Here is a 25050-nt window from a genome sequence, read left to right on the forward strand (position 1 = left end):
TGCTGACATGCAGCAGCAGCTTTCAGGTGCACAGGTAGATGAAGTCTACCAGATGTGGTCACAACTGTAGAAAACTACACAAAATATGGGGGTTTTTGCCAGAGGCCTTTGCAGCAAACTCACAAGTTTTTTGGAGGTAACTTCACAGCTTTCAACTTGCTGGACAGATTGTAATGGTAATTCACTGCTGGTATTGCAGCTGTAGTCATTTCCATTTTTGAGTTAATTTCATTTATTTTCTGTCTTTCATGAGTGTCTGAAAGTGAAAAATAATACCGGATGATTAGTTAGATACCTTTTGGGTATAAAACTTCAGAGGAGAGAGTAATGATGAAAACATAAGAGTCAAAGTTTCCTCTTAGATTTATTATTACTGTGACTATTTTTCAATTTTTAGAATGCATGCCATAACAAAAATTCAGGCAAAGCTTTCAGGTTTTAGCATTTATTAACAACAGTTCCATTTAATGTGCATAAACAGCAGATGAAATTTTAGTGAAATCCATAAGCAATAAAGCTACTCATATTCTAATTCAGGTATCTTGACCCATTATTACCAATTCTGATTTTTGTGATTATTTTGTTTCATTACAACAGTAAGTACCCAGTGCTTTCTGAATTAAGATTCATGATAACCATTCCAGCCATGCTGAAATAAAAGTTTTAACCTTGTTATCTAAATAAAATCTTGTGCTGGACAAACAATTCTAAAAATCTATTTTAAAAATTTTTAAAAACCAACCCTTTCTTGATAATTTCAGTAAGAGTTTCCTCAAAGATTTGACAGCATGATATTTAAATGAAATATATATTTATACATGCACAGAATTTATTGATTTGTGAAGCTCAGAAAGTGCAGCTAAGGTTACTGCTTACTTATCATTCCAAGGTGTGCTAGGAGAGGTCACAATTATGAAAAGTGAAATTTTCCTTTTGAACTGTTACAGTTTCCTTTTGAACTGTTACAGATAAGTAAGGCATTATAAAAAAGAGGCCTTGTAAAATCGTGGTTCAGGCCTGTTACTTCAGCTAAATAAGAGGAGACTATGGGAGAGAGACTCAGCTGAATTAGGGGTAGAACAACATGGTCAGTAACCATCACGTGTTCACGTCGTGGTGTGTGCTGGTGGTTGGCTTGTTATGATTTGAAAGCATGTAACTGGTAACTGGATAATGGCCTAAAAGGATGTTTTTTGGGATAAAGCAGCTCTCCTTTGCACCTGCCTGGGCACCCTGCATCACTACAGTCCCTCATCTCACAGCTGGTGCCTGAAATGATCTAATGGCCAAATCCAAAACCCAAGAAAGTCTTAGATTTTGGATTTGATGAAGGAAGCCATTATACCTTTTCATGGGCACCACACTCTGTTCCAGACACACAGCAAAATCCACCAGGGGGTACATAACTAAAGAAGTACAGCCATATTCCTAATGGGGATAGGAATATCCCCTGTCTCCTTATTTCTGATCAATATTTGTTTATCACCCTCTCTGATTAAATTGTACCAAAAAAGGCACACATAGGGAAAACCATGTCCAGCTTGCAAAGTTTTGCAGGGTGGACTGTCATCTGGGATTGGGCACACACCATACACGCCTTAATTAAAATCAGCAAGTAGCCTTTGATGAGAATTATTTTGTATTCAGTCATAACATTGTTCCACTTTACCTGTTTGTGTGATCAAATTTGTTGGGCACAAACAATTTATGGGAAAACTTCAGTTTGACAATTTAGTTGCATTTAAGAAAAAGACTTGGAGAACTTAATCATTAAAGTGCACTGAAACTTTTCCGTCCAAAAGTCAAGTCTCCTATTTAGGGAAGGGAGGAAGGGACTTGAAGTTTGGCTCTGGAGTGGTATTTTTATTGATGGTTTCACAAAGAGCCACACAAAGGATTAAAAGCTAATTGTGTCAGAGAACTGATGAGCTTTTGTAAAAATAGACAATATTTGGATTCAAATATTTGTGACAGATACTGCATCACAATGCATTGTCTTTACAGCCAGAATTTTTCAGCTTAATGAGTATGCAGCCTGGAGTCAATGAATTAACAACTTCCTTCATGTGAGCCACAGAGCACGTCTCCAAATCTGTAGCTAGATCTGGAGATCCAGAGTGGACTCTGAACTCAGCCAGTGGTTAATCCACACAGTGGCTCTTTCCTTAGGGGAGGCTTGATGATGTTAGTAACTTCTTTCTACTCTGCACAGCTATCAGTTTTCATAAATTCCAAAAGAACTTGGTTTATTGGAGATCTTTTCTCTTACCTTTGCTTGAGTTTAGCCACCATGTTCTAAATGTCCTGATGTACTGATCACACATGCACATGGTACAATCACAATTATTTCTTCTCCTCAGCAAACCAGGCTAAAGCCCACAGAAGGAGAGGATCTGAGACTCTTCCAGACTTCCAGCATTAAGTGCAGTGTTGCCTCCTAATGTATACAACACTCATTGTTTTGTCCAGGCCAATCCTAAATTACATCATTGATTTGTGAGAAGAGTACCTAGTAATTAGTTGTTTTTATAACGGTCATGCCATTTGACATTTTAAATGTTGTACATTACTTAAACAATAGGGTAGAAATATCAATAGTCTGGTGCCACTGTGTATGGCTCCTTTCCATTAGAGTGCATATATATGTGTGTGGCTGTGAGCAGTAAGGGATTGTTTCTCCATGATATATCTAGTGAAGTCAGCATTAACTTCTTGTACAGTAGATCTCTAGGGGTAGACAAACATTAGTAGGGTTTTATTTATCTTTCTGTGGCTTGATCAGAGGATTATTTTCAGGTTTATTATGACTTTTAACTGGATTTTACCTGGAGAGATTTTTTAGCTGGACCTCCTCTGCCATTTTTCTCACTGGCAACGGGTTCAGTAGCTGTTTTCTTCTCTCAGGACTCTCTGTAATGCAAATGACAAGGGTTATTTTGGGTCTCCGTTGCTGTTGTTTTCTCTTTTCTTCTTCTTCCACCAGTGCTGCTGTGTAGCCTGGAGAAACAATGATGTAAGAGGGAACTAATCCCACTGTGAAGGTTGTTGGAAGATAGAGCCAGATTCTTCACAGCAGGGCACAGCAGAATGAAAAAGAGTCAACAGAGATTGAAACACAGCTCTATCCCTCGAGGTTTTCATAATTGAGATGGACAAAGTCCTGAGAAACCTGATCTGAATTCAATGGTCCTCTTTAAGCAGGACTAGAGGCCACCTTCCAATCAGAATTATTCAATCTTGTTATGATTCTGATGACATTTTAAATTCACTTTCTGTACAAAAGCATACCTGAAGACACTGTCTTGCCACAAGATATCAGTTGAGTGAAAGATCAAAGAAGAAAATTTATGTTTAATTGATTCTGCTTTAATATACTTTTGAGTCTGAGACACTTCAGTCAGATAGTTCCTGTGAAATGCAATGTCCTATATAAAAATAGGGCATTGTCCCTCACTGACTTTTGGTAACTGTTGCTGACTTGAAAAACTGCACTGGATAGAAATGGTCCCTAAGGTCCCTAAAGCTGTTGTTAGACTTTCATGGCTCCTTAGGCCATCAGACCTGTAAGCTTTAAAGCCTGCTATAACTATATAAGTGTGAAGGAAACGAACAGTGCCCATCTCAATTCCCTAAGATCTCTAGATGGTCATACATTCACTTGAAGAACAGAAATGTTTTATACTGCTGGTCATTGGATGCACTTGGACCTCACCTGGCTTTGGCTGATTTCTTTAAAAATATCACATTACTGAGAGAAGTTGCCTTCAATGAAGTTTTTGTATTATGGGGAAAAGTTATTTACAACCTTGGTGGGTTCCCCTTTGAAGTCATTTGTCTTGTTGAGAGGGGAAGTGGAGCTGGCCTTTGAAGAGTCTCATTTCATCTTGGATCTCTCCCTTTGAAGTACACTTTACCCTGAAGGCATTCCCTGTGGAAAATCTCTCATTGTTCATGGGTCTCCTAAGAAAATATTCCCTAGAGGCACACTTCCCTGAAGAATAATTTACCTTGGAGATAGAAGCAGTGATGTATTTTTCATCCTTGCCAACAGCAGGCAGGGTCTAGTTACACCAGCTGCACAAAGATTACATAAAAAAATATAGGGGATTGTTAATTTAATATGTAAGGGGCAGTTGCCTAACAGTGTCCAAATCTTGATAAACTGATCTTCCTTAATGCTACTGAAAAAAAAAAAAAATAGTAACAATACTCTGCCTTCAGACAGACCTATTTTTTTTTTTTTTGAGTCTTTGATGCTGAAATCTTCTCATTCTTATGCTCCATGAGAAAGAACTCTCTGAAAGCCTGAAGAAAATCCTGTCAACCATTTGCAGGCCTGATGCATGTTGTTTGATAGTGTTCAAAGGTAACCATTCTGAGAGTGATAAAATCAAAGAAGAGAAAGTATTTTTTCTCTTTAAAGAATTTTCACCTTTTTTTTTTGTTATAGAACTTCAACAAATGGGAAAGAAAACCTTGTTTCATGGCTCAGTGTTCATTGAGGTCTAGTACCTCAGTGAGGTTGCAAACTACAAATTAGGAACATAAACACAAACAAACAGCCACACCTATGGTCCATAAAAGCTTTTCAACCATAAAAGCAGCGTTACTTCTGCTGTATCCTACCATTGCCTAATTTCAAAGGCATAATAAAGGGTAATTGCTGTGCAGACAGGATCAGCTCTAGGCATAACCAAAACAAGCAACTGACTTGGACAGCAAATTTCCAGAAAGGAAATTCAGCTATGGCTCTGCTGCCTATTTTGTTTATACCACAGCCTGAGAAAACCAGAAACACTGCTGCAGCTGCCTCGAGGTTCATGGCACACAGGTGAGGGGGGCAGGTGGGAGCTCTCCCAGAGGCACAAATTACTGCCCCAAGACATCTGATCCCCTGGCAGCAGGAGCAGTGGATCTGACCTGGTGTGACTCCTCTTGGTGCCTCATTTCTCTCTTTTTCTTCACTGCAGAACTGACCTATTTTTGGTCCCACAACTTCCTCTGAAGGGGTGCAGTGCTGAAAGCCTAAACCATCTGTGTACAGTACAGATAATTTTTAAGCACCAACTTTATTCTTTGCTATCAGCAAGCCTACCATTTTACAGAGTACTTACATCACTCCGGAAATCTATGGTAGATTTAGGACAGTTGCAAAAGTATCAAATTCTCACATTTCAATCTGAATGCAAAGAGGAAGACTCGGTGGATTGCAGTGGATTGCACTGGATTGCATAGCATGCACAGTTTGTGGTTTGTTTATATATATAAACATCTTTTTTAAAACTGAAATTACCTCTGGAACTGGAGGATTCTGAGAGGAGATAAGAGGTAGGCCAACTTGAGTGGTTCTTTTTAAAATTATGTAATTGATTTGGGTGAAGATAGTATGGTATTTCCCATTGCACTGTATTTAAGTATTAATGGATTTTTCCTATGAAATCTCTATCTCTCTTCAAAGGTTGTAAGGTAACCTTGGGCCACCTTACTTGTTTGATAGTATAGTCCTTTCCATGGCAACAGATTGTGATGTCATGCATGACCAGATTATTAGGTCAAAAAGTACCCAAGTTACATTTGAAGGAAGAAGTAGGAAAGGTGCTAAAACTGCATAAGCACTTTTCAAATTTAGTATTCAAAAGAAGTGGAAAACAGACTCAGAGTAATTGCAATGATTTTTTAACTTACCTTGTCAAAAAAGCTTTGCAGCTGTATCAACCATTATTATTATTATTATGACTGTTATTATATCAAAAATAATAGGAAACATTAGCAAAGACCATAGCACAGCCAAAGAAAAAAGAGCTCTATATAATATCAATTCCATTTTATAGTAGCCTATGTTCAAATTTTTTTTAAAAATTACTTTATCAACAGTGAAACTTGAACTAATGAGAGTAATGGATATACACACAAAAAACATAGGTGTGGATTGATGTTTTCCCCATCATAGGGTTCCAGGCATTCAGACCCAGAATTTCAGTTCAGCTTTGTTCAGAGAATGGGTTTGTCCACATATGGTTTTAAACAATCACAATAATATGTTTGCATGCAAGGTTTTTGCTCTAGTCCATGAACACATTAAATACCTTTGGATGCTGTCTGTAAAAGTCCTCAACAAATTCATTTCTCCTGCAGGCCAAGATTATTCAAACATGTCTATTCTCTTACCACTTGATAAAATTTGCTAAGTTACAAGGGATCATTGCTTTTAATGTTCCCTACAGTTGATCTGATTCCTTCCAGGATACATTTCTCTGAAATCTAATGGCTGATCCAGGGCAACTTGGCTCAAGATAAGCATGGTCATTTAAACAAAACAAGCTTGTTTTTGCAAGTCTGGATAAAACCCACCAAATACTATGTGGCGAGAAACAGTGCCATAGACCTTTCCAACAACCACAGATTTCTTTAAAGCCAGGTCAAATATCTCTATTGCAACCCTGAAGCTTGAGGGTTGCAGATACCATTCCATACATCAAATCATCACTCTATAACCCCACATTTTAATGTGTATAATACCAACATGTAAGGGTATTAAAATGCTCATTCACAACACAGGGTAGACTGAGAGAAAATAATCACATGGGAAGGTAGAGACTGGGAAAAAATAGCTCTATATTTACTAGCTTCTTTGTGTTTTCCTCTGGACATGTGCTATTGACTCCTTTTTGGGAAAGAATATTGAGCTAGATGAAGCTCTGGTCTGCCTGAGGATGTAAAGTCTTGTGTTTACCTTGCTGTAGTAAATGCTGCAAAGCCTGAAATCAAAGGGGAAGTATTATGGCTTGATTGTACTTTCATAATAAAGTCCATCCTTGTTAAATAAAGAGATCACCAAGTTCGAATGAATTCGAATTTAAACTGTGTCTATAAACATAACATTGTTTACATCTTTCATTTATGATGGTATTTCAACTCAGTTGTTCTGAAATTGCTCTGCTTTTGCACTATGTCATAAAGTGGAAGCATATATTACATTAAGCAGTAAGGAGCTGTATCTCATTTAAAACACATAACCACATAATTTCATAGATATATATCTATATATAGATATATATCTATGAACAATGAAATTGCCCCAAAATTAAAACCCTCTTGGCAGTGTATTTGTAAACACAATCAGCCTATAATCCAATAAAGACACTCTGCTTTGAATTAATGTGAATTGCTTTTCTATTCTGCCTTTACAAATATAACTTTTCATCTGAACTTCTTCACTCCCTCTATTTGTTTCACTAAAAATAATTGTAGTGATTTTCTTCCTCACTTGTAAACAGCAGAAGAAACATTTGAAAAGTAGAATAAAATGGAGTTGGAAAAAACAGGAAAAAAACCCAAAATAAATAAGCAGACATAATTCCTTTTATACCTGCAAATAGTAAAAGCAAGTCTAATTTCTCAGAACTTCTGGCATGAAACAGTTTGCATGTTAAAAATAAACCATCACTTCAATCATTTTTTATGATTCTGATAATGAAAATGAAAGCCAAATTGTTAAATGGAAAGTGCAATAATTTTTTTATACACACAGAAAAGAAACCATTTCTTTAATTCTGATAATTTAAAACAAAATTTTACAAACTGCAACCTTTTAGTTTTAATTCATTAACCTTTCAAGCAACCATATTCAGGACAAAAGCAAATCTTAAAACGTACCAATGCAAATGAAGTGTTTAGAGGTTCGTCCTTGTCAAGACAAGAATTCAAAAGGAGATACAGGGCATTTAATATTTTCTGAACTGAGTTAAAAGGGGAAAGAAAGAAGATCTTATTCTCAACATAAAGTACACAGAAATTAGAAGGTAAATTGAAGATTGATATACCTGGTACATTCAAAAATAAGGGTTTTTTTCTACTTTATGCTTTTCTTCAAGTTTCCAGGTACCTAGTAATACTGAAAACAATTTGATGAAATGACTAAGAAAACTTCGCCTAGTTGTGAGGATTTTTATTTTTATAACAGGAAGACAAAGAAATTATTTCTAATGAATTCTTAATCAGCTATTAAACTTTGTCTGCTAGACATGATAAATATATAGACCAGGTGGCATTAATTCCATCTTCCTGGCTGGTCCTAAAACAATTTTTACTTATTTTCTCAAAAAATTATTTTTCCGCTTTTCTTAAGTGGTAAGTTCATCCCCCTTTGCTTTTGGCAGGGCTGTGGCATCAACCCAGAAAGTCCATGTAGGACTTTGAGGAATGAGAAGGGTGAGGACTGGAGTTCCATGCTCTACTGGGTCCTCTCCATTCCTTCTCCACTGTGCTGCAGAGGATGTTTAAATAAGACAGGAAGGTGATAGTCAAGGTGCAAACAGGCAAATAGCAAAGGCTGTAGTAAGTTGAGACTCAAGGACTGGAGGTATAGGAAGCCCAAAATTTAGGAAAGAACTGGTAAATTCAGAAGAACATCATGTCTGTCTCTTCATGAGCAATTCTGAACACAAGACTACTGCAATTCTTCCCCAGATATGCAATGCTTACACAGGAGGGACAGGATTTTCTGACTGAGCTACTAAATGAATTGCCCATCTCTAGTGCTGTGTAAGAAAATAGAAGCACATTGTCCATCAACAGAAACCTGCAAAGTATTTACTGTCATTAAGGAAAACTCTAATTTTTTATTTCCTATGTTTCCTAAGTCAAGCCTTACTTCTCGGAAGCCTGCATGTCCAAAGCAAGAAGGGACAAAAACTAGGCTGCAAGGCTGAGGGACAGAGAGAGGAGCTTGGCTGAGTAGTTCATGCCCACGGAGGAACCCATGGAGGCAAACGGAGCACAGGGTGGGTAGGCACAGCCTGCAGGGAGTCAGTGCTGCCCTTTCCAATCTACCTCTTGGCTGCCACACTCAGACAGGACATGCCACAGCCCTTGCTTGCCCTCCAGGGCCATCATACCACATTGGGTGGGAGGAGCCTTCCTCCCTGCAGGCATGCCTGTGTTCCACCAGACCATGAAGAGCCCATTTTTCATCCCGTCAGCCTTGGACAGCCTCGTGCTCATGGCAGGCTGGCCAGAGGCTCTCCCAGGCTGTCCTTCCCCAGGACCCCATGGAAGATCGTTCGTTCCTGCTCTTCTGCTTCCCCTTCCAGACCCACTGGCCCTCCCTTCTCCCCTGGTGGCTTCAGATCACAAATGGACTGTTTCTTTCAATCCTCCAGCTTAGATTGATTGCAGGCCTCTGGGAGTCTGTGGCCAAAACTAAAGCCAGGGACAATTCCTGAACATGTAAGCTCACAATGCCCTGTTTATTTATACAGCACAAATGATTGAAATCATTATGCCCCAGACAAGACAGACCTATTTATAAACAGCATCTTAAGATGAGCAATATAGCAGGACTCTCCACTGCTTCACAATGAGTTCCAGCCCCATCCCCCCATCCCCACTAAAAAGCTCCAAGACCCTTCTGACTTGCCACATGAAAGACACATTCCTTGCCTGTTAAATTAAAATCTAATCATATTCTGCAGTAAACAAGGCACAAAGAACACTCTCAAAATTATGGGATGAAAAGCAGCAGCACTAAGGGCCAAACTCTCCCCTCAGATCTATCCTACAGCTCTTTGACAAGTTCAATCAGTTAAACATTTGAGGGCTTGACAGCAGCCACTCCACCAGATGTTTGATCTGACTGGTTTTCCACGCTCTTCCATAAATTATGGATCTTCAGATCTGCATGTCCTCCATGTTTGTGATGGCGGGTCTCCAACAGAGACGAGGCTTGGGAAGAAGTGGATATTTCTCTCAAATCACTTAAATTACTCCTATGTTTCTGTCTATACAAAGCAGATCTGGAACTATTTAAGTGGGCATCAGTTGCGTTTGGAGCCTTGGAAAGAATAGCTTTTCCTTTTCATCCTCCTCAAACAGCGATCCAGCCTAAACAAAATGTGAGATCTAAACATCAGCCTCACACTTCAGTGCCATCTGGATGTTTGACTCACAGCAGCACCCTTTTGCTCTCAAAATGCCCACACCATCGTGCAGCAGCCTGTACAAGGGGATGGGAGCAGAGCTGAGCTGTCAGACACTGGCAGACCCCGTTGGGAGCCACGGGCCGGCTTTTCAACCTGTCAGGTGTCACCCTTGGGTCAACATGGATGATGAGTCCCTTACAGATCCTGTGAATCAAAAGTGTTGGATGTTTTGGCTCTATACTTTTGATGATCTTACCAGTTTACTTAACTGGAGTAATCATGATGAGGCTCTGATATGATTAGAATTTAAGAATTAATTAGGCTTAGTACCTCCATGGTACTTTGCGTTTTTCTCTTCAGATGGCGAACAAGCATTAACTAATTGGTCTTCAGAAAAACACTTTTATTATTACAATTTTATGAGGTGGAAACTAGGAGGTTAAGTAACTTGCCTGAAGTTATTCACTGAGTTGCACTGGGATTAAAATTTAGGAGTTGCTGGCTGCCAGCCCCGCTTTTAGACCACTGGACCACTCTGCTTCTTATTATAAGAATTTAATTTACTTGGCAGTGAATGCAGCTTTTATGTGGTAAGTCATATATTGCCATTCTAATGAAGTTGAAGGAAGGTGAGAAGGCCAGCTGATCTGATTGTGAGCTGATGAAGAATCACTTCACAGTGATTCTGTCTAAAAATCTTGATCTAATACAATACAGCTTCTCCTTCCCCCCAAAAAAGCAGAACCTTGTTTCAAAATATGCTTGTTTATCCAAACCATCTAAATTTCTATTGAGCCAACTATAGAGAAAGAAGCTGAAAGCTAAGGAAACTGGCATTTAGGCCTCTAGTATTTTGAGATCTATTTCCTACAAATTTCTTCAAAATTCAGGGAACGTTTTGATACCTAAACACACAGTATTCTTTACCCAGTCTTCTTCTCTTGGTTTGAGTTCATGCCTATATTTTTTCCTGTGATATTCTTATTTTGAAACTATTCTTTTCTTCTAGTGTAGACTTGTAAAAAACTGATGATCCGATAGGGACATGGGAGGGTGTGTGTGTGTGTGTGTGTGTGTGTGTGTGTGTGTGTGTGCGTAACATGGCAACAATTGTACAGACAGAAATAAATTTCCATGTCTCCATTTTTCTCAGACTAACCTAGTATATTAATATGGAAAGCTCTGCAAGTACTGAAAATCAGTGAATCAGTAGTCCCCATCTGGAGGTAACGACAGCAACAAATGTCTGTGTATATGTCTGTTTGTACAAATTTTGGACAACATCTCCATGTATATCCATCCCTCCTCTAGTAGGGCCTTCAATGAAAAGAAGCCCCATGGAGAATTCATGTACTGCCAGATGAGCTATGTTGACATTACATGCCAGATCCAAGGAGGAACTGTGCAGGTGTATGATAAATTCACCACTACAAAATAAAGATCTTTTATTTTCCTGTGGAATAACTGTCAAAGTAGAGAGCCAAAAAGGCAAAGAAAGAAGTGTCAAAAAGATGTTAAGGATCATTATGAAAATAAATAGAGAGTTGAAGCAAGAACAAAATCTGTGTCTGAGCACAGACTGCTTTGTGCAACACAAAATGAGCACAGTGGCTGTACACAGATCCCAGAAAAGAAAGATCATTGCCATTAGTGTGAGAAAAACCTTGATGATACAAGGCACATTAAAAATAGTGAGTAAAAACAATGAGAACGTGATAATATGAATAAAATCTATGCCAGAGGTTTAAGTTTGCAAGGCTGTGGAAAGCATTCATTACTGAAAATGTAGTCTGACTGGTAAAATCAACGAAAAAATAATTTTTAAAAGCGTATAGAGCAATAAAATTATTTTGTGTATGACAGATACACACAGTTTGCCAAAAGCCCAGTAAAAGTGATTTATTTAAACTCCAGAAAGGCTTCGTGATGCTCACTTCATTTAACAGGTTTGTTTTCTTTAAGCCTAAGTTTTTTGTCAAATCTTTGTCATTGAGGTTCAGCACTGAAGCAGTTTCCTAGAGCTGATGGACAAAAGTCTTTGTCCATCAGCTACAACTCTCAACTATGTGTTCTCAAGTTTAACTACAGAACCTATGTCTCAACCACTTAGTTAGCAATGGGCAGGTGGGCTTCTCTTGGGAAGGCATGACAATTATGACAGACTGGTAGTCAATAGAGAAAAAGTAGTAGAAATATGTCCATAATGCCCATTTGTCCCACGCCTTATGCCTGAGGAGCCTCTTAGTTCACATAACTCAGGTGATTACTGGTAACATTGACAGGTCTTGTAGTATTCATCAGATTGCCCAATGATCTGTGTGACTCTGTGGTAAAATTCTTCTCACTGGCTGTTCCAGGGATAGAACTTCGCTGAAATCTAGGATTGGTTCCCTCCAAACTCAAAATACTCGTTCCAGAAGTGTAAAGAATCCTACCAGCTTTTTGGGAAGGTTTGTGAAATGGAATCATACAAAAGAAAAATTAGTTGTCATTCTCTTGACAGAGATGACAAAGCTCCTGAAAATCAGTAGTGTTTCCCCAAATCATGTGAAGCTGGATTCTGATGATGGTATTCCTAGAGGAGAGCATTTCCTATCAGGACAGTAGTCACTGTCAGTAAAAGACAGAATGGAGGGAGGGGGGTAGTGATCTCCAATCTGTTTGAACTACTCTCTCCAACCTATTTTTTGTTGAAAAAGATAATTACTTCTCTTCTGTTACCCTACAGCTAATCTTTGATTTTGTATAGTTGGTTGGCCACTTCTTTCCTCTTAATTTCTACTCCATCTTCTGTTATTTCTATCCTCTCCACAGGATGAAGTGTCATTCTGAATGGAGAGATTATGCATTTCAAGGCTAGTCATTCCACAGTTTCTCAAATTTCCTGTAGCAGAAATGCCTCTTACTCTGTGCTCCTTCTTCTGGGAGCCACACTGCTTCTTCCTGGTCTTGTGAGAGGTCTGTAAAGGCAGAGAAGAGTCTAATTCCTGTGACTGTAGCACCTGGTTTCATGTCTGGTCTTTTTTTTACTATTTCTGTGTCTCCAATTCCTGTGGCAGAAAACCCTGATGGTAATCCAGATTCATGGATACCACTTTGCCATTCATGCTTGGTACAACTGAGAAGATGAGCTTGTGCCTTCACTAGAGGGATCTTGAATTCAGCTGACACAAGGTCAAAAGAGGTCTGTAGACAACCTATTCCAAGTGCAAGCTCACGTCTTCTGCAAGCCATATGGAAGAATGGAGCCATAAGTGGGACAGCATTGACAGAGCATTTCTTTTTTCTCTGTATTGGATGCTAAGAGTATTACAGCCCCTCCACTTAAACATTTTTGCCAGAAATTTTGAAGACTACTGTGCTTTCAGCTATAGATGTAAATGATTGTGGGGTTATATGCATGAAAACAAGAGCAGAACTTAGACCACAGATTTTCCAAGGAAAAACAAGTGCTACATTTTAGGCAATTAGGAGCAATAAAGTAAACATTTAGTCACCATTGACTCATGAGCCGAAAAACACAGTAGTCAATTACAGCTTTCGGCAGCAATAATTAATATGGTGTTGATGAAAACTGTGGTTTCCACTCAGCATACAAAGCTATTTCAGGTAATTAAATGTAACCTCATCTATATGTAATTTGTCTTTAATCTGCACATGACACAGTATTTCAACCTCATATGTTGTATTCTGAAGGAAAAATAGTATAGAAACATTACCTAAAGCATATACCAAACCACCCTAGGAAAATTTGTTTTCATTTAAATCTATATCACACTTTATGATTAAGTATTTGACTATGAAAAGGTTTGTAATTTAATCACTTGCCCAGTCTTTTTTATATCACTCCCCATATCTGATTTACAGAGATAAAGAGATCAATTCTAACTGTGTAACCACAGAGACATTTATTTCTTTGTATGTTTTAACATCCTGAGGCTTTTTCAGAGACATTAAATAGAAAATAAATACTTAGAGAAAAGATCACTCTTTCCATTTCTGATGAAGAACTTGTGGTATTATGAAGCTTCTAAATACATAAGAGGTGTTACGTGCAAAGTAGTCTTTATGATACTGTATTGACCTGATTTTCCAAAGTGCAGATTATCTACATTTCTCAGTGAAACTAATGGAACTTGAAATGCTTCTCTGAAAATTAATGTGTATCACTGCCCTCTAAGTCACTGTTTATAAACCCTAGTAATTTGAGGTCCATATTTCCAGCTTGACTGCCCAACTACTTCCAGCTATAGTCACATAGCAGGAAAAAATAGAAGGAGAAATTATATTTTATCTGAAAAAGCTTCAATTTATGTATTTATAGGTTTACAAGATTTTATTTGCATGCTAGGCTTTGAGGCATTTCTTCACAAACTAGTTGCCAGTTAGAGCATCAGTTTCACATGATTGTTAACCAAAGTGTACCTTTTCTGGACATCTGCAGTGTCATTGCTACATGGCAAACACACCTGGTATTTTTACATCTGAACTGCAGACTAGATAGTCTTATTAAGCTCTTAAAATAAGCCTCCAGAAAAGATAAAATTTTATACAATATGAAATTAAAGGAGCAGCTATTACCTTTAGCAAATACCACATCTGAAACTATAACTTTGCCACTTTTGTTAGCACAAGGAGATCTTGTTCCATAATCCTATCAGAGCTTCATAGTTCCTAAATAAATTGGACTGCTATTTTACAACAAAACATCAAGGTTACTGGGCCTTTAGTTCTGTTAGCTTTTCTGATGACTAGCTTAATTCAGAAAAGGAAGCTGATCCCCAGCTAAAGCATTATCCTCTCTCCCAAAATAAATAACATGAAAACATGACTAAAATTCCCAGTCAAAACATTTTTATGCTAATGGCATGCAAAAATACTCTGTATTGGTGACTAACATTTTTGTCGTCTTAAACATTTACTATGAGATTGAATTTTCAGAAGCACTTATGATGTCTTTGAGCTGAATTCAGGAAAGATGTGTGGTCCATTGAGGTAGACTTTTTGGTCCATGAAATGTACTTAATATAAAATTGTAAGACTCTCTGATACTAAGGAAATTCCCTGGCTTTGACATCAAACAACTCTTTCTCTGAGCACGAGGAAGAAAAGTCGTTAATGCGTCCAAAAGAAGCACAAGCCAAAATAAATGGCAGAATCGACCATTAAATGAAATGCACAACACAGTGCCCTACGTGGGCATAATCAGTAAGCCTTTTTGTGTTATTTATTTGAAGGAACAAAGGGGCTTTTCCAGAAACCATCTGTACATTGTTAAAGAGGACTGAATTACCTACAGCCCTCAAAGGAAAATGATGCTGTTAAAATAAACTTGGGGGTTGGAAGGAATTAGGTAATTAAACATGGGGCTGAGTTAGAACTTAGGCATCTCTCTGGATTTTGTCTCGCTGGTTACACAAAACCCAGGTACGCAGGGATGGAGGGTTTCAGCAGAGAGACATTGCCACAGCTGTCAGATCTGGAGCCAGACTTGCCAATACCTAAATGCTTTGAAGTTGTCTTCTAATGCACCATAACAATAAGAGAAGGGATAAAAACCCTTATGTCCTCTGGATAGAATGCAGAGTTACAGATAGTAAGCTAGATTTCATTCTCAAAAACTATTAGCTAAGATCCTAAAATTGTGAGTTTAAAATAATACCGTGCATTCTGGAGTCTCTGGAGTCACCTTTGGTTTTGAACTGCTGCTGTGCTTGGGCACACATTCAAGATTCTTGCCACAACCACAGGGGTAGAAAACTTCTGCTCTCTTTTAAATAAAAGATGAGATTTTCACATGGTCACTCCATTTCAAGAAGAGAGACCTTAAGGAAAACACCTTAATGAAAAGTTAGGGCAAGTTTCATGATAAATTCTGGCAATGCTATAGGTCTTTTCAAAATTCATGAACCTCAAAAGAAGCCAGGCAAAATCTGCTTGGTTTCAGATTTCATAGAAGCTTGTACCTCAGCTCCAGTTTGTCCTAAAGTTCACTAAAGTTCAGTCTTTCAAGTCATTCTGATTCGATTTATGGGATTTTTTTCCTAAACCATATAAAACTTGGGGTATTACATGGATTTGACATGAGCCAGGTGGAATTCAGTAGGTCCAACAGTGTTTTGATTTGAGATTTTGAGTCTATTTAAATACAAAACAGAAAGCAAAACTCTGTCTTCCTCTGAAGCCAGAGGAAAGTTTAATACGATCCACTGTGTGCCAAATTCACTTCCTGCAGAGTTCCTGAGACTCACAAAGTCCATGTTTGCATAACTGTGCAGTGAGGGCTCCCTTTTCCTACAGGGAAAGCCAGGAATCCTGGAAGCACAGCAAAGGGAAGGGTGTAGATGTGCCTTGCTTCAGAGAGAGTGTTTACCTCTCCCAAGAATGCAGAGCATCATGGTTAGTCCTTACCATGAGATTTGTTAGAGCCTCAGGCTCAGTTTTCTAAAAGATATAGTAGACTTGTGTAGCTCTATACAAGTACATTTACAGTGTGTCCTCCATGGTGCTGAGAGACTCCTCTTTCTTTCCACCACAGCTAACAGAGGCAGAAGAAATTGAATAGTTTTCAAATAATTTTCTAGAATTTGAACAATTTTGCATTCCTTGTTCAGGTGAAGGTTGAACAAGTGAAACTCTTCCTGAAGTGACAATTCCAAAAAGTTCAGGTTTAGCCTCCTAGTACCCGCTACTCCAATAATATCAAAGTGTACTTTTTGACCATCAGATACAAAACAATTTTCAATCTGATTGAGAAACATTTTCTAAGTTTCTTTATTGATAGATTAAAGACATATTTTAAAACTGTTTTTTGAAGTGATTCATGGAAGTGGTTGCCTATAACAGCCTAGGGAGCTACTCAAGAAAAAGCTGCTGCCAACACTTTTCTTGTATAGAGTTTTAATGCACAAAACTCATATTTGAAATTAGCATTTTTCTCTTTTATTTTGTCTCTAATTTTTATGCTGAAATTCTTACTCCAGTTAGGAGGGCTGGGGCAGTTGTCATGCATGATGGCATAATTTTAAGTAATGAGATTGGCTAAAGTGAAAATTGCACTATTTCAACTCCTTTGCTTCTCCAGTGTAAAAAATCAATATAAATTAAAACTTTGAAGGATGTACTAAATGATTACTAACATTTACTGGTTTAGCAAGAACACATGAGAGCTTTATCTTTTGTGTCTCATACTATCATTCTTATACAGTTATTAAGCTCCCTCCAAAATATTGTTTTAATAATCTTAGCACACAATAAACATCCTATTAAACTAACTTTTTAGTTTAAGAGAATAATTATTCATTTGAGATGTTTAGTTTGAAGGGTATCTACAGATCCTTAACTGTAAGATAGATTGCAATAGATCTTGTTAGAAATTTTATAGGACATTAATTTCAGGGTGAAAACTGTGTTTGTGTATTTCAAAGACATTTAAAGCTCAAATTTAATCTAAGCAATATTAGGTCCCTCTACTAGGTATGTAATTGGTACAAACAGTTGCCCTATGATTTATTATATAAACAATTAATGGAGAGATCTCATTTTCTGTGTTGATTATATGGTCAATTTGGGGTAGCAGTGCTTCTAAATTCTGTCCCTGGATAAATGTCTAAGCTTAGTAGCAACAAATACAGACTTCAGATGTCAAACATCTTTTGCAAAACTATTGTTTTCTCCAAAAATTCCAGCCTTCATCGAGGTTTCAAAATGGGGAGGAAATAACAGGAGCATAAACCCATTCATTTTTTCCTATTAAGGAAATATGCAGCCTTTACAATCCAAAATTATTTAAATCATAAATCTGAAACTCAGATGTATCTGCAATCATTTTGGAGTTACTTATCAATCTGACCACTAAAGACTTTAAGGTTCATTTTGAACAAGAACAGAAATCTGTATGGTCAAGATTCCCCAACTGAAAGTTTATGATAGCAAATTATCTCTTTTTCTTTCATACATCTCAACTAAGCTGTGTTTTATGGGGTGGTTGTTCAGACACTTGGTATTATTTATGTTTTGCTGTCCATCCATCCATTCATCCATCCATCCATCCATCCATCCATCCATCCATCCATCCATCCATCCATCCATCCATCCATCCATCCATCCCTTTCAATTTATTTCTCAGTATTCATGCAAAAGGAACCATTTTGAGCCCTCTGTGGCCAACACTTGGGTTAGCAAATGGGTGCTTATTGCAGGTTTGCATTTGCAAATTGGTTGTTCTAATTACAAGCAAAATCATGTAGCTGAGTGAAATATTGTGGTTATATGTAAAGTCATAGGAATTTTACATATATGAGTCCTGAATTTCTGGCCTGCTCCTCTTTTAGCTTAGCTCTCTCCCTTGAGCATTTATTCATTTGTTTGCCCTTGACAAAAAAATTATTCATCTAAATGCAACCCCCTCATGATGTCAATGGAAGTCTGAGCAACCTACGGCAGAGAATGTTCAAAGCTTATATTGCCATAAAACAATGTTGTTTTCTGGTTTGGTTTATTTTTTTCGATATCCTGTTCTGTGAGAAAAGCAATTCTGTAACTAAGACTGACTTGTGATTTTTCACAGCATAACAAAGTATAACAAAAATGCCTCTGTTTCACCTTTTAATGATTAAATCTCTACAATGCCCTGAGCCTTGTACATGCTGGCACAGAAGTAATTTTATGCACATGAGCAATCCCACTGAGCTCCCTGGGTCTACACACGTGTAGCATTGCACATATTCACATTGGCAAGATCAAGAACTGGTTCTGTTGGGAACATCTGTGGCAAAGGAATCTTCCTGCAAATAAACAGTGTCTACATTAGCAAACCTCATAACTTTGCTTCAGTGCTCAGTCACCCACAAAAGTCACTTACTGCCTTGCACAGCACTTGCTTTGAGCAATATTCCTTAAGTAATTTGCTTTAAATTCTTTAAACACTATGATAGCACAGTTTGCTGAAGCTTTCAGAAAATTAAAAGAAAAAAAAAAAGAGGTTATATCCATTTATTGTAGGTAGTTACAAGTCATTGCAAATGGTGTATTTGAAAATCAGAGTTAACAACTTGCCAATTGATATCTCATTCCCTATTACTTAGTGGTCAGAATAATGGCTTCCTATCTTCATTCAATTTTTTTTTTTTACCTGATAGCGTTGAATTTTTGAGCAACAGTATGAGCACAAGAACAGTTTGTTTAAGTAAATGAACCATGTCAGTAACTGTATTTCACTCTGCATTGAAAACATGATCAAAATGTATTAAATTATTTGTGATAGTTTCTCTCTGCAAAAAGGAAAATCTATTTGAACAAAAAAGTTAACTGGAATATGAAATTCCAATAATAAAAATGTCATGCCCCTTTAGATAGTGTTTGAGTGCATGGCTATTCTACATTTTAAGTGGTATTTCATTCTAAAGGAACTAAGAAAACTAATTTGTGTCTAAATGCACAGTGTTTCAAAAGTATTGCTCTACAGGTAGATTAAACAAAGAAGCCCAGGCAAAAACCTTCATCTGTATAACCATTCTCAAATAGTACATTTTATACAACATAAAACATAAGCTGCAATGTTATATGACAGCCAAAAACTTTTGTATTGATTCTGAAAAATATTGACTTAATTTTATCAAAATGTATTTATTCCTCATTGCTGCATCAATGATCTTCTGTATTTTATATGTAAATAATCTATTCTATTCCCTTGATCATGTTAATCTTACTAATGACAAATTACCATTCTCCACGTACAGTTCCTAGATTTACAAATTATCACTCCTGCTTTCAGGGGACTGAGAATCAGCCACGCTTGCTAATGCCTCCATGGATCGCCTGACACATAGCAGATTTTTATATTCCCTTTTAAAGCATTCAGCTCGCAAGAAATAATTTATAAATCTGGCTATCACTCGCACTTATCCTCTTACTGCTTGAGGGGGAAAAAGAACAAGATCAAATTGGGAGGATTATTAACAATGTAAGAACTTTATTTGCTTCAATTAACTCTTTGCTGGAAGAACTGCATGCTAAAGCCTGTTGGTTTTAGGAAAAAAAGAGGAAGTAACCTGTCTATTCAGTTATGGTGGAAAGCTTGGACAAACAAAAAATACTGCCTAAAATACTCTTTGTTTTCTGTCTTAAAAAAATATAAACTTTTTGAATTTTAAATGTACTTTTAAACCTGAGATCTCTTTCACACGGCTTGTGTTAGGGAATTAAAAGTCTGAATTTTTATCTTGCCTGATTTGTAAGCTAAAAATTCAGACTTTGGAATCATTTCTGTCTTGCTCTGCACCTATGCATATTGGAGACAAAATGCTACCAGATTCATTGGGATTAACCATTTGATATTTCCTTTGTAGTTGTAAAAGTGAGGACGACACAATGGAGAATGAGATCCTCAAATTTCACCCTTCCTGTAGGTTCAACTGTCTTGGTTTAACCCCTGATTGCAACTTTCTCCTTCTCATGCAGAGACAAATACTTGGGATAGTCACTGTGCTGGTCAGGGTTCTGCTTTTCATTGCAGGAACTCCTTGGTTCTTTCAGTGTAAAGGAGTGAAGTGCATTGACTGTAATTACTGAGCAACTGCTGGGAAAGAAAGGCAGTCAGCTGCTCCTCCACAGTGAAAGTACTTTGGAGTCACTTAGACAATTCCTGCCATCCCCTCAGGCCTCTGGACAGCAGTAGGAAAACCTGAAATGTAAGATGGGATTCATCTGCCAAAGACTGGTGCCTAAAAAGAAGCTAAAATGGCTCAGAGTTTCCCTGCTGACTTTCAGCTGCCACTCGAGAAGGAAAAGGTCTCATGAAGGTCCTGGTAGTGCCAGGAAAGGGTGTTAGATACCCAAGGCATCTGACATGCTAAAATGTACCAAGATTTAAGTGACCAAATATCTCCCTCTGGACCCAAGAAGTTGCCGCCATATCTAGTGTAAATTTCTGTGTCACTGAAACAGATAAGACTAATTGTAATCAATATCAATAATCAGTATCTTCTGGCAGCATAACGTCTGTGTGAAAAATGCCTTGAGATAAAAATAACACTAAGAGAGCAGAGGACTCTTGACATCTAGTGCACCCTGATTTACTGTGTATAACCAGTGCCAAAATCTCCTCTCCTTTGCTCAGTCCACCGAATAGGGCTGCTGTAAATAAGTTCATAATATCCCCCTGCCCTCCTCACCCTTTACCCTTAAAATAAAAAGGCAATTCCCCTGAGAAAACTGTGAGGCAAAACTCAAGATCCTCCTGGGATGCTGGTTATCTCTTACTTACACCAGAAATTTCACATGGTACTTCTGCATTACTGATGCCCTCTATTCTCACTGTCTTTCCACAGGGGGAACAAAGACACAATAAATGTCACAGCTGATAAATCCTCATGCTGTAAGGAAGAAATGGCTGTAAAGGCTTCCTTTAGCTTCACTTCTGCCTGACCATTCAGTGTATATTATCACAATGCTCACCATATGTGTGACAGGACTTTACTCATTAAGGAGCATTTTCTGCCTACAAAATAACTTTGCAATTTACCTAATGGGATATTTAATTAGCAGAATATAATATTTCTAACAGCATCAAAAATCCCATTTCTTGTTCATTACGTCATGGTTCATTTTGAGCAGTCTATGTGTCAATAAGTATGTTCTCCTTGAATCACAGCTTACTGGCCTGTACAGTACAGCTATTTCCATTTGTCACATTGATATGTATTTAGGGACTATCTATAATACAGACTGGATCGATTCTAATGGTTGGTCATGTAAATTCTCTTTAGTTCAATGGTCATTGCCACAATAGACTCTCAGAAGCACTGCAGTCTATCATGCATCTAATCTATAGAAACATATTTCTGATATTCATTCATCATGAGGTTATTATATATATATTGGGGACAAGCAGAAAGGCTAGAAATGGATGGCATTTGAATGTGAATTTTTTTAACTCAGATGATACATACTTCTACACAAACTTCCTCCTCCATGTGTCATGCAAGATTAAGCCCTCTTCTTTCTCTGTACAATAACATTTAAGATTTTAGGGAGAAGGAAAAAAGTAGTCTTGTTTTTAGAGACCAGTCTTTTTTTTTTCCCTCCCGAGCTCCAGCTATCTGTGTGAGACATCTTATTACAAATACACTCATCTACTTACATTCCCTTAAGGAATGTCAGGATAGAAAGGGGCCCTGTTACCTACCACTTCCTACAGAAAGGTTGAAAATGCTGCACCTTGCCTTGTATGGAGGATGCACAGCTCTTGCTATTGCTAGTAGCTATTTTAAAAATAGTTAGCTTCTGGAACTAGGAAGTTCTGGGCCAAATTTCAGTCACAAACAAATGTATCTACCAAAAAAAATGCTCATTCTACTCAATGGCACAGTTTGAACTGGTTGGAATTCCACTTAACTTGCATTGTGGTTACTATTTTCCACACAGTTGGAGCACTAACACTTTAGCAGAACCCAGTTTTTTCATGCCTACCATAAATAAAATTTTTTAAACAATCAAAGTATAACTTCAGGGTAATTGCAGCAGGTAAATCCAAGGTGGTTAATGCAGTTAACTTCATGTTAATTTTATTTAGAATCTAAGGGTTGCTGCCTACAAACACCCATTCATAGCTTTAGTCACATGAGTCATTCAGTGACCGCCAACGAAAATATTTGGTGAGTAAACTTCCATATATGTTTGTAGGCTCCAGTCCTAACAGGGTACTAATAAGCAATTCAGATACATAGTTTACTTCCTCATATGCATTAATGTTAATTACAAGTAACCAGAATTACAAAGACAATGTAATTATGTTCTAATTATAGCATAACCGCAGCCACTGTATTACAGGAGTAATCCAATTTTTAAAAAAACTTTTGCTTCTTATAGACATATCATTTCAGTACATGCTTTTATTCATACTTTTGTGTATCCTACCTTTCAACACCACACATCTGAGCACTCAGACAAAATTTTGACCCATCTTTCATTGAACAGCAGAGGAAGCTAAATGGTATATTATCATATTTTTGTTAAAAGATATTCACATTACCTTTATTCTTTATAAACCGGGGGTGACATAGAGAAAATTTATACAGATGCAGATTAGCTTCCGTTTGACTGTATACACAGCACTGAAATCTTAACTCATCAACTCAGAATTTCACTCCAGTAGCTGTGTGTGCTGCAAACATGAAGAACAATTCCCTGAGAGTAGCTCAGTTGGTCAGAGGCTGGTGTTAACAACACCAAGGCTGCAGGTTTGATGCCCATATGGGCAAAACACTTCAGAGCTGGACTTGATTATTCTTCTGGGTCCCTTTCAACTCAGACTATTCTGTGATTCTGTGAGCTGCTATAAGTCTTGGCAGTTAAGCAACAAGAGATGCATTGAACATATAATATAATAGATAACATAACATATAATAGATATATACATATATAATAGATAACATAACATATAATAGATAAGCAATAGATACATTCTCCTTCTGGAGTTACAGTGGTATTACAGTCACAAAAACTTTTGTTTTTCTGGTCAACCTAATGAATCATGGCTGGCTTGCTCTGTCAGTAAGAAGAAAAAGTAGCAAGGGAGTAATAGCACAAACTGACACAAGATGTTCAAATCTGAGCAGAGCAGGAAATGGGAAATGGAAAAATCAGTGCTCCCTATCTGAGAGGCATGCAGCAGCTGAGAGGCAACCACTTCCACCTGCAGAAAGGTGTGTCTAATTTTGGGAAAAAGAGCATGAGGGAGAGCCAAGAGAGTGTCCAGGGTTTTACTGCATTAAGCTGGAAAAAAATTCCCCTGAGGAAACACCTGAAAGTCCAGGGGATTTGCTGACACATGTGGAGGACTGCGTCTCCCTTGGGGATGAAAGGAAAGTAAAAGAAGCAGAACAGGATAAAAAAGCACACCATTTTGAGGAAGCCTTGTGTGCTCAGCTGTGTGTTTCCTGGCTGGAAGGAGGAAATATTGCAGAATGATGATTCTTCCCCCTTGGCAAATGGCTCAATTGGTGAACAGAAGAAATGAAATAAATCATAAGACAAAACCAAAGAAACACAAAAGACTTTCTTCTAGTCTTAGAAGAACACAAATCCTGTCTCCAGGGTAAGTGTGTCATTCTACACACCTGTATTACAAAGCCTGGCTAGTAGCATCATGCCCTGGAAAGAAGATGACACCGTGAGGTGGAAGTGGTTCATCCCCTGTTTGCCAGACAAGGAGCCTTCTCAGCCATCATTGCAGAAGCTGCCCATACCACCTCTTCTACTTGGAGCTAAACAAGCTCTGTTCCAGTCTTGGAGTGGAAGTGTCTTTGAGAAACTGAGTCTTACCCATGTTGAAGTCTCCTTCACAGAGATGTGAGAACAAAAACATCTCTGAAATATTAAAGCCAGCGTATAGTGTCTGGAAGAGAGAGAAAACTCACAAATTCACATTTACTGGGTTGTGAAGGTATTATCCTGATGAAGTCATGCAAGTTTAAATTTAAAAAAAAAAAAAGAGGGGAGGAGTGAGAATTACAAAGACACATGGGAATCTGTCAGGCCCAGAAATCCTACTGACTGCAAACTGAGGGCAACAGCAGGAAGGTGGGAGAGGAATTCTCTGCCATGAATGGTAGATTTAAAGTACTAACCTGGAAGTCTGAGACAAGGCAAGCAGATTGAAGGTAATTATATTCCAGGACTTTCAGAAGCTGAGGATAGAGTCTCAAAGCCGTTGCACTAATTTGGTATGTTTGTCATAGTTACAGATCCCTTAACTGTATCTTTTATCAGATAAATCTGTAACTCACCGTACAGATAACCTTCATAATGTAGCAGAATCAACAACATTTAACAATTCAATCTTTTGAGCGGCCTCCAGGATCACTTTATCTAGTAATCATAAAGGTGAAGCAATAGGGCAGTACACTTCTGAAGGTGCTGGTTCTCTTGGTAGATACTGCATGTGTCTTCCTCAATTATCAAGAGGCAAGAAGAGGACTTTGAAAACTCAGTATTGCCCATGAGCCTAGATCAGCAAAACAAGGCACAAATACAGAAAGTAATCCATATGCTTAATGCCAGCTACCAGAGCTGCTGCTCTTTACGAGCGGCCTCAGTGTGATGACAGGTCCTTGAAGGAGAGTACAGC

This window comes from Serinus canaria, chromosome 5 (genome assembly GCF_022539315.1).
Source record: "Serinus canaria isolate serCan28SL12 chromosome 5, serCan2020, whole genome shotgun sequence".
Taxonomy (NCBI): domain Eukaryota; kingdom Metazoa; phylum Chordata; class Aves; order Passeriformes; family Fringillidae; genus Serinus; species Serinus canaria.